The sequence below is a fragment of the Acomys russatus genome, chromosome 6 (genome assembly GCF_903995435.1).
Source record: "Acomys russatus chromosome 6, mAcoRus1.1, whole genome shotgun sequence".
NCBI classification, from domain to species: Eukaryota; Metazoa; Chordata; class Mammalia; order Rodentia; family Muridae; genus Acomys; species Acomys russatus.
Genome location: NC_067142.1, coordinates 78347798 through 78358860, shown reverse-complemented (window position 1 = coordinate 78358860; position 11063 = coordinate 78347798).

Sequence of the window (11063 nt, the reverse complement as noted above, 5' to 3'; positions counted from 1 at the left end):
GCCTGTGTTCGGGTGGGTCACAGGGACCTGAAGGAAAGGGACAGATGGGAACAGGTGAGCTCTCATCCTCAAGAAGAATCACAAGCAATAGCTGTTTGCCACCTGACTTCCCTTCCTTTCCCACCCAAAGACTTGAAAACTGGCCCTGCAATAGCAGTACCAGTACAATTATCCTTTAATTAGGTAAAAGCCTGTCCTGAGCCTCTGCTTCTGATAATTGGACTTAGTGGTTTCACCTTTAAGAATGCAACCAATTCCTCAAGATTGCAGAGGTCTGCTTGCCACTGTCTGGTCGCCTTTTAAATACCTATTCTTTATAGTAGGCACAAAGTCTCAAACAAATAGAAATACTCAAAGGAAAATCTTATTTTCAAGAATTAATGGAGCATCTCAGAGTCTCGGGGTGAAGAAATGTGGACTAAATTACTCGTCATTGGATAAAGAGATTGGTGAGATGACTACTCCTGAGTCTTTCATTAAAGCATTGATTTTGTAAATTCCTATGGTGTGCTGTATCAGAAATATGTGTGTCTAAACTGTAGAAATGGAGACAGGAAGCCACTCACTGAAGGGAACCAAACACCATGATGCCAATGAGAGTAAGGAAGGCTATCATGCCAGACTGTGTACCTGCTGTCACAAATTAAGCTTAGTGTAAGGAAGAGTTAACAAACAGTGATAGAATCTGGGGTGTAGCCCAATGGTAGAGTGCTTGCCTAGGATATACAGTGCCCTAGGTTTCAGCCGGGCATGGTGGCACTTGCCTTTAGTCCCAGCACTTGGGAGGCAGAGGCAGGCAGATCGCTGTGAGTTCGAGGCCAGCCTGGTCTACAAATCAAGTCCAGGGCAGCCAAGGCTACACAGAGAAACCCTGTCTCAAAAAACAAAAAACAAAAACAGAAATAATAATAATAATAATAATAATAATAATAATAATAATAATAATAATAATAGAAAAGGGAAAGAAAGGAAAACAGCAATAGTCAAGTTTTGTGCTGCACACTTCTAATTCCAGCACTTATGAGGCTGAGGCAGGAAGACACCAAGTTTGGGGCCAGCCTAGGTTATATACTAAGACTGTGTCTCAACAAAGAGAACAGAACAAAAGGGACTGCACTGAGTTCTCCATGGTTACAAGTACCTGGTGCTCTTCCAGTGATCCTGAGTTCCCTCTCCCAGTACCCATGCTGGATGGCACACAACTACCTGTAACTCCAGTTCCAGTTCCAGAGAAGCAGCTGTCCTCTCCTGGTCTCCATGCACACAAGTGGCATGCACATAAGCACACACACATACAGACACACAAAGAGAGAGAGAGAGAGAGAGAGAGAGAGAGAGAGAGACAGAGACAGAGACAGAGACAGAGACAGAGACAGAGAGACAATGACATAAAGAGGCACACAGAGACACACACACAAGTAATTACATAAAAATAAATATTAAAAAGAAAAGACAGAGTTATTTCCCCCTTCTCCTCCTTTTTACAAGGAAGTGCTGATGCTAAATATGAGCTCAATTATACAGTAAGTCCTTTGGCACCTAAAGCATCATGACTAGCAAGCAAAGCCATGCAAATGCCACATGGTATCTGCTCTGTGGACAGGAGCCCAGGAACATGTACAACCAACAAGATTACCCCAACTTTATAAAAAGATGACGAGCCAGTGGTGAAAAAGTGACTTGAAAGAGCAGTAGAAACGGATTGGAAGAGAAGCTGTGTAGCCCAGGAGAAGAACATGCAGGGATGACAATTAGAGTCCTGTGCTATGCTTTCAGTTTTAAAGCCACCCCAGGAATGTTCATACTCCTGAAAATAACAGAAAGTCCTTGATATCTAACAGCATATCATGTTTAGTAAATAATATATATTTACAGGCTGCTCCAGTCTAAAACAATTTCAAGTGGCCAATAAAACTACTAACTCCAGAAATACTTTTGATATTATGTTAAGCAGGAGGCCTAATTACGAAAGTGTGTAAACAACATGGCCACAGCTGGATCTAAGAAAAATGCAGAAAACATGGTACGGAATAAACCATGACACTGGACATAGAGAGTAAGGGTTTTTTTTTTTCTTCTTCTATTTTTATATTTCAAATGTCATGCTTCGTGGGCATATATTATGTTTACAATCAAATCCTTTGCCTTGCGAAGGCTTGAGAGGTATCTCATCCCATTCTTCTCTTGCAGGATGGGAGAGACGACCTGTCCTTCTGCAGGCTTCTGGGAGACCAGGGGATCATTCACAGCAGCTCCACCAAGCTGCGGTGGGAGTAAGCTGTGATGAGGAAAGTGAACCAACTGTAGTGTGGGCCGACTGATGAGTCTGCAAGCTCACTTCTGCACAGACCTCCACTTCATCCTCCGGAGTGCTTAGGCCTGCCACAGGGTCGACAGCTCTGTTCCTATAGTAGACACCATTTGTCCAATTCTTCTGCAACCCACAATCTCTAAACTGGAGATTTAACTATTAGGGATGATTACCGTATTGGTGGCTTTCCCGCTCCTGTCACCAAATTACCTGACATAGACAACTAAAAGAGAAAAGGATTCTCTTGGCTTGTGGTTTCGAGGATTCTGTCCACGGTCATTTATACCTGCACCCTATGTGACAACGTCATGGCATCTTGCTTTGCCATTTCTGAGTGGGAAGCAGCTATCCCAGAGACCTACTTATGTCAAGTCAGGCACGTGTTCTAAAGTTTCCGGAACCCTCTAACTAGTACCACTAGCTGGGGACCAAGTGGTCAACATGTAAGCCTGGGAAGGGGTATTTAATACTGAAACTGTACAAGTTGCTCTAGTCCAAACCAAGGAGTATAAGCGAAGGATATAAGAAGTCTAGTCTTTTCATATTTCTGCACAATGAGGGTGGACTCAGACTTTTACCAGTTTGAGAACTTTTCTTTCTCTTATAGGAAATAGGATAAAACATCATTGCTGTTGGTGGGGCTTCAAAGGAAGTTCAAAGATAGACATCTTATTTTGGGGTACGTAGAGGAAGTGGAAAGAGAGGAAGAAGGGGTCTCCTAACCATAGCCTTGGTGGAGATCCCCCTCGTCCTCAAAATTAACTCTCAACTTTGCATGTGCGGCCTCTGTGTAAAGAGCAGAGCCTTGCAAGCTCTGCCCTGAGTGAGCTTGCAGAGCTGGCATCTTGCAGGTGCGCCCCTGGGAAGATCAAGGGAACCTGCCTCAGCATCGCAGGAGCTCAGGACAGAGAGCTTCCTGAGTGAGCTGGCTGGAGATCACACAACTGCCAAGCCAGGTGCAACTGAGTTATTGCCAAATTGCTGCCTCTGGTGCTGTTTTATTGGATAGAGCCACACTGGAGTTCTCTGTGTCATATACTCTGCGAGTCACCGGCATGGTTCTAGAATTTAGGCAGAGGAAGGACTGAGTTTGGGGACTCAGGTTAGAGAAGGTTAACTGAAACTCGCAGTAAGAATCAGACTTTTTTTTTTTTTTTTTTTTTTTAAACCAGGATTGTACATTCATGTGGGAGGAAGCTAAAGACCATCTGGGGGCAGACTCTAAAGATTCCACTTTTGTTTTTACTGTCTACCCACTATTTTCCTACCATCGTGTGTTTCTGTTAATTTTAAATAAGCCGTTCTGTTGCCCCTATAAACCCTGGCTGAAAACAGCACAGAGGGTATCAACATGGGCAGATAATTGGTCCACCTAGGTTCTTCTGACAGCTACAGGGGAGACCATAGTGTCCAGAGGAAAAGAAAAACAGGTAAGTAACTTCCTGACCCAAAGCTACATTAATTAGACCCACATCAAATGGAAAACTGACACTTTAAGCCAGGTGGGTGGCTTGCGGAGCTCTATTCAGACAGCATACCATCTTACAACACATTCCCCTCCCCCCCCTTGGAGTTTTCTTTACCCTACAATGGCATGGTAACAGCACAGAGAGCCCAGTCACTGACTAAAATTTGTCACTCTGAACTTCTACCCCTGGGATAACTCAGGTCACTGCCCACTGACCAGGCAATGGAGAGTTGAGCCAGCTGCACTGCTCAAAGTCACGTCGCCAGAAGTCTGGAATTAAGCAAGAGATGAGAGGCTAGTTTCTCTTTGGAAGCCTGCATGTGTAATGTATAAAAGTTGAGAGGCGTATGGCACAGGGGATGGGGGAAACATGGAAGTTATTGTGAAAGCATGGACTAAGATAAACCTTGGCAAGTGGCTCAAAATATTGTTTGTAATCCTAAGAAACGTGAGCACTTCCCGTCTGAAGGTAGACCAGCAGCCTCCCAGTGTCACTGCATCCTTGGTGGAGTGTGTGGATGAAGGTCGTTCAGTCTGAAACACTCGCCGCGTGCTCAGACTTTGACTACTCATGCCTGGTCACACCTAGTCTCCAGTCCCTTCCTCAGTCTATTTTTCTGTCCATCGTGAAGTGAGGCTGTCTCTCTCCCACACTTGCACTGCCAAGAGGCACTGCCCAGGCAGCCATGAGCTGAGCTTCCTGACAGACTGTCCAAAATAAACCCTTCTTTGCTTTGTCTCACCCTTAGTCACAGTTATACAAACTTTCAAATTTGCGTCCTATTTTCTCCTTAAATGTGGAAAGAATGTTATCAAAAAAGAAACTGGCAAATGCAATCCACTCTCGTCCTAGGATAGTCTGTAGCCAAGACAGAGCAGGTACACCACCCACTTGGATTTCTGAGATCCCCACTTTCCAGTCTTCTATATCACTCCCTGCCCCCTATAGACACAATCAGTGATCCCCAAGGAAAAGGAGACACAGCCATTTCCTTTTCAAATGACCAAATGGTCTCTGAAATCCCTCTCCCAACAGAGGATCTCAAAGTCTTTGGCAAAGAGAGATATGCATTCAAAACTTTAGCCCTGGGGTACCCTAGTCTGAGATCCTAATAGTTATCAGTCACTTTCTGCCTCATTTCCAGCTGGGAACAGCTGGGAGATGTTGTGTGTTTAAGAAAAAAACCCGCCCCTCTCCTACAGCTATTACTCGGCCCATCCCCAGGAAAAAAGTCACTGCCATTTCAAGGTTGGGCATGTGAAGTTTGTTCATGGCCCTGTGAATCAATGAAGCTGTTTACTCAAAAGCATTCGGCTTCTGTTACCCTGTAGTATTACATGTCATTTAAAAATCGAGAGTGGGGTCTGTAGGGATGGCTCAGTGGTTAAGACCACTGGCTGCTCTTCTAGGAGACCCTGGTTAGATTCCCAGCTTCATCTTTCATGGTAATAAAATATTAGTGTCACTCTCTGGGTCTGATCACACTGATTGCCAGGCCATTATTAATAGGTAACTCTGAAGGACAAGAGTACAATTACATTTGTGTTCTCTCTCTCTCTCTCTCTCTCTCTCTCTCTCTCTCTCTCTCTCTCTCTCTCTCTCTCTCTCTCTCTCCTTTCTTAAGGAAGAACACCTAAGATTTGTTTAAAAAAAAAAAAGAAAAAGAAAAACCCAGGAACTAATTTAATGCTGAGTATGACTCAACCAAATGTTCATCCAGGGACACAAGTGACTTTACACTTTTCTTTGTGATGGCTTTATTAATTCCAGCCTTTGTCGGTGGCAGTAAGAGTCCACTTGAGGACAGTGGGTTGTAATTGCTCCAGGGAGCCTGGCTTAAACCTTTTCCTTGAACTCACGTACAGCCTGTACAGAATCCATCAGGAGCTACTGCTGGGATGCCTAACTTTCCCCAGAGGTGCGGTTACTAGTTGAAGTGCATTTCCACTGAGATCATGGGTGTTGTATGCGCTGTTCATCTTTTCCTTGCACATGATAAGGGAGGGAGTGAAAGAGAGCAAGGAAATTAGAAATACACACCATGAGGTTGGAGTGATGGCTCAGTGGTTTGGAGCACATACTGCTCTTTTCCAGGACCCGAGTTCAGTCTCTAACTGACACCCATGTGGGGCAGCTCACAACCCTTTGTAACTCCAGTTTCAGAGGAAGGCACCACACTCCTGTGCACAAACCCACACTCAGTCTCCCTCCCTCCCTCCCCCTCCCTCCCTCCCTCCCTCTCTCTCTCTCCCTGTCTCTCTCTCTCTCTGACACACACACATACACGCACACACACATACACACACTCACACTTGATTTTTAAAAGCAAAAACTACTGAAAATTCAAGAACTTCAAAAATAGTGGTTAAATAATGTTAAATGTCAGTATGATCTATTTCTGTCACTTCATAGTCCTAGGGCAGGGGCAGGAGCACAGTGGCACTAAGTAAAAATTTGTTAGGGGAATCAGTGAGATTCTCAGATAATTAATTACTAGGAAGGCTGGCCATTTTAACTTTATCATCCTGGGAGGGAAAAAAAAATGAACAATGAAGTAGACATCTGAGAGAGAACAGGACACACAGAGCGAAACAGACAGAGGAGGGTAGAGTATTAGTTATCATCCGAGAGAAGCGGTTCTCAACCTGTGGGCCACAACCCCTTGGGGTCGAGTATCAGACATCCTGCATATCAGACATTTGCATTACAGTTCAGAACGGCAGCAAAATTGCAGTTATAAAGTAGCAATAATATAACTCTTATGGTTGGGGAGTCCCCACAACATGAGGAACTGTATTAAAAGGCTGAAGCTTTTAGGAAAGTTGAAAGCCACTGTTCTAGGAAGAGGGCAGGAATGCTGGGATGTTCTTCTTGGTTATTCAGCCTTCTATACTGTCCACCTGAGCGGTTTGACATTTCCAAGATACCAAGCTAGTCACCTCCCTTTCATGTCTACGTCAGGAACAGTGGTGGGATTTGCTTCCGTAGTTGATTTTTCTGGACAGAGAAACCTCCACAGAGTAGGTCGAGTAAAGCCTTTAGTGTCCTAATTCACCAGACAGGGGTCAAGGCTCTGACGTCACCTCCCACTCTACTTCCTGTGAGTTGGACGTGCTTTGAATGTACTCCCCAAACTTCTTGTGCTAGAACATTGGTCCCCAGTGTGGTGATACTGAAGTGGGGAAATTTTGAAAATCATAGAGTCCAATGGAAGGTAGTTAGGTCACTATGAAGGAGTCCAGGAGTACATCCGGATAAATGGATTCATGCCAGGTCCTGTGAGTAGGTCGTCTCTAGGTTCTAGACAAGTGTCCAGAAGGGAATGTGACAAAGGAACAAGGCCAGGTCCTACTTTTCTGCCTACCTCTGCCTGTGGCATCTCTCTTACATATAGACTCTAGAAGCTGAAGCTCCAAAATTATGAGCTAAAACAACCTTTTCTTTTCTGTGGTTTTACAGCCTTGAGCATTTTGTTATAGCAGCACCAGACAGACAAGACTTTAAGTTAGCCCCCAAAGAGCCAATGAAATTCTAATAATTTGCAAGGTAAATGAAGTTTTTCAGGGTCATTGGCAAGTCCAGGTATACTCTTGAAGCCCACACAAATGCTGATAGAGCATCAGATAGGAGCAGAACAACTTACAGGAAAAAGATGGAGCCAAGACGGGTAAGTGAAACTAGACCATGTTCAGCAAATACCACTTTTTCTTTTCCAAGGACCACACAGCTCTATCAAGGCACCTGTGGGGGCTGCTCACAAGTGAACCCTGTGCTTTTTCAGTGTTGGTCTTATGCCACTGTTACTCAGTGGATGGCCAGCCATTCTCAGAGAACACAGGCCTGCACTCGAATATCCGTTTATTCTGTTCTTCTTTACTCTGTCTTCCACTTATGCTAACAACCTCTGGTATATTTCATGCAGCGGACAATGACATGTTTGTGTTGTTAGACCCTTTGACATCCCAAAGGAATTTTATCTTCTTTATGTCATGTTGAAGTCTAGAGATAACTCAGAAACAGGGATTCCAACAAGTCTGTGCAGCCTTCTTTACTGTCCTAGTATGTGATTGATGGGTGTTAGTGGACTCGGGTGATACTTCTTGTACTTGGTCCAGAGAGGGATATATGTGCATCCATCCTTTGCACACACACACTGTGCATAGATCACTTGCTCACAAGCACGTACATGCTGGCAGAGTCTAAATACTATTGGAGTCTGTATGTTTCAGAAGGTAACCCCTCTCCTTGTTTTAGAGTAGTGTTATAAGAATCACTCTTCTGGTCCAATTTATATTTTAGTAATATCAGCTCTAATCTCCAAGAACAGTTGTAAAGAAATATTAGTGGAACACTATGGCTCTTTTCTAAGGCATCACTGGCAAGTAGTTCAGTAGACTTCATGTCATGCAGAAGAACCCTTGATGGTTTCGGAGTCTGTTGTTCTCTGACTATATCTCTCCTTGGGACAATAACATTCAAATTTTACCATAGTTTTGTAAGAGAAACTTTGTATAACTGCCTTTGAATATAGCTCTTAATCCTTCAAATGATCCTACTATAGGCAAGACATTCTTTTTGTTTTTAACGAGTGTGTGTGTGTGTGTGTGTGTGTGTGTGTGTGTGTGTGTGTGTGATTGAAGGTTCCCACAGAAGCTGGAAGATGGCATATGATCCCCTGGAGTTTGAGTTTCAGGTGGTGCGAGCAGTCCGTGGGGGTGTTAGGAACTACCCTTGGGTCCCCTGCAAATGCTGAGTACACTTTTAACTGCCAAGTCACTTCTTCAGCCCAACAGGATGTCGTCCTTAAAGAGATCCAAGTAAACTAATCCTCCCCGAGTCCCTCTGATAGAACTGTTGGCTATATATTTTTCATCTCTTGCTATATTGACATTTGTACAAATGGTACAAAATGAGTAAAGTGGCTGGGCTGAACACAAACCAAGGTTCTGACAGTAAATCATATTAGTAGTTACTATTATCCCAAGGCCATACAGTTACATTCCCAGCTAAGAAAAAACAAACAACAACAACAACAATAACAACAACAAAAAACACCTTTCAACAAGCATGTCCTTGATGAACCAGTTTTGAGCAATGCCAATGCATACCAGAGTGTTCTCGTAGTTCCAAAGATGCATGCTGAGGTTGTTAGTGTTTAGTTGAAAGAATTACAAACCAGCAAACTGTAGTTTTCCAGGCTTTGCTGTTGTTTAGCTATTTTCTCAGAAATAAAAATAACCTATTACCAACGGAATGCAACTCAGAATGTTTAATACTAACGGTAAAAGCATGATATTTTTATATGATAATTAGTATTGGGGAACATTTTTGTCTTGAAATTAGCTTTGTTTTCCATGATATTTAATTTGACAAGTTCCCACTATTTAAAGATTTTTTTTTTTTCTGATAGGATCAGTGGTGACATGACCAAATGTCATTTTTAAACATTCCATAATGGAATGTATCAACACTAGGAAGGGCTACATGACCAAGGGTTGACTTTTATAGGGTATAATTTTAACCACATGACTCCCAGTGATATCCAAACCTAGCCTGATTTATTTACATTTTCAATAGTACAAACACCAAAATTCATACTAAATATGATCTTCTTCTTGCAGAGTATGTTTGATTCTACAACGTATGATCTTTAGTCCGTCCTGGAACAGGCTGGGCATGCCTCAATCCCTATGCCAGCATACAACATGAGCGCCAGAGTTCATATCCCCAGCACTCACACAAAAACCTGGCCGTGGGGATGAATATCTGTAATCCCAGTGCTGGGGCAGAGACAGGCAGAGCCCTGAGGTTCACTGGCCAGCAGGCCTGGACATTTGATGAGCTCAGGATTTGGTGAGAGACCCTGAATCAAAAAGCAACGCTGGAGAATGATGAAGAAAAACACATACATGCAGCACATGACTGCACTAGCAAGTACATTTAACACACACACACACACACACACACACACACACACACACACAATCCTGGGACACACTTTACTCAGTAGTGAATTGTGATAACTTCAGCGTTCTGAAACACACCTCTGAGTGGCCGAGAAAGAGGTGGGTGATAAACCCTGTACCTTTTTCCAATAGAAGGGCTTCCATGTGTATTTAAAAAACCAAAAACCAGGTTGGAAATGATATTGTTAACATACTTCTCTTTTAAAAAATTATTTATGCTTACATGTATGTGTGTGTCAGCTTGAGTGTATGTGTATATGTGTCAGCTTGTGTGTATGTGTATATATATGTATGTGTGCCAGATTGTGTGTATGTGCATGTGTGTGTCAGCTTGTGTGTACATATATGTGTGTGTGCCAGCTTGAGTGTGAGTGTATTCAGAGTGCTGCCATCTGCTTATTTAAGAGTACCCATGGCAGCTGGGCGGTGGTGGTGCATGCCTTTAATCCCAGCACTTAGGAGGCAGAGACAGGCAGATGGATGTGAGTTCGAGGTCAGCCTGGTCTACAAAGTGAGTCCAGGATAGTTAAGTCAGAGAAACCCTATTTTGAAAAGCAACAACAACAACAACAACAACAACAACAAAAAAAAAAAAAAAAAAAAAAAAAAAAAAAAAAAAAAGAAAGAAAGAAAGAAAGAAAAAAAAAGAAAGAAAAAAAGAAAAGAGAGAAAAAGGAAGCGTATCCATGGCAGCCATGGGCCCAGATCAGCTGAGCCACAGGGGTTGTGAGCCTGAAGAAGAGAAGGTGAGTGGTGAACATTTTCGAAGGCACAGCTACTGTCCCCCTCAGCCCCTTGTTTCCGCCTTGACTCAGTCATCCAGTTGTCCTGGCAGCAAAGGAAGCTAAGGTCTGTTTACAGAAGAGAAAGTTAAACACTGCAGTCCAAGAGCCAGGGTTTCAGACCCGGCTTCTCATTCTGTGTCCTGTCCACATGGCACTGACTTGACAGAGCTTCAGTGTATCACACTCCCCCTCCCCTATCAAAAACAAACAAACAAACAACAGCAACAAAACAGGATTGGTAATGCCTACTTCCCAGGGGTGGGGTGTGTCCTGTGATGTGACTGTTGTCAACTTTCCACAGCCTGTTTAGCTCTCTTCCTTGTCTCTATAGTGTAGAAGAGGTGGGATAGACAAGACAGTTGAATACAGCTACTGGAGCTAGTTATTCTAGGAAATGTTAATTCCATATCACTGTATCTCCCATATATCCTGGTACGTTACTAGGCTATCTTTGTGAACAGATAGTAAAGGAAAGCACAGGAAGAGGAGGTGGAGAGGAAGGAGCAGGAGGAAGAGGAGGAGGAAGAGGAGG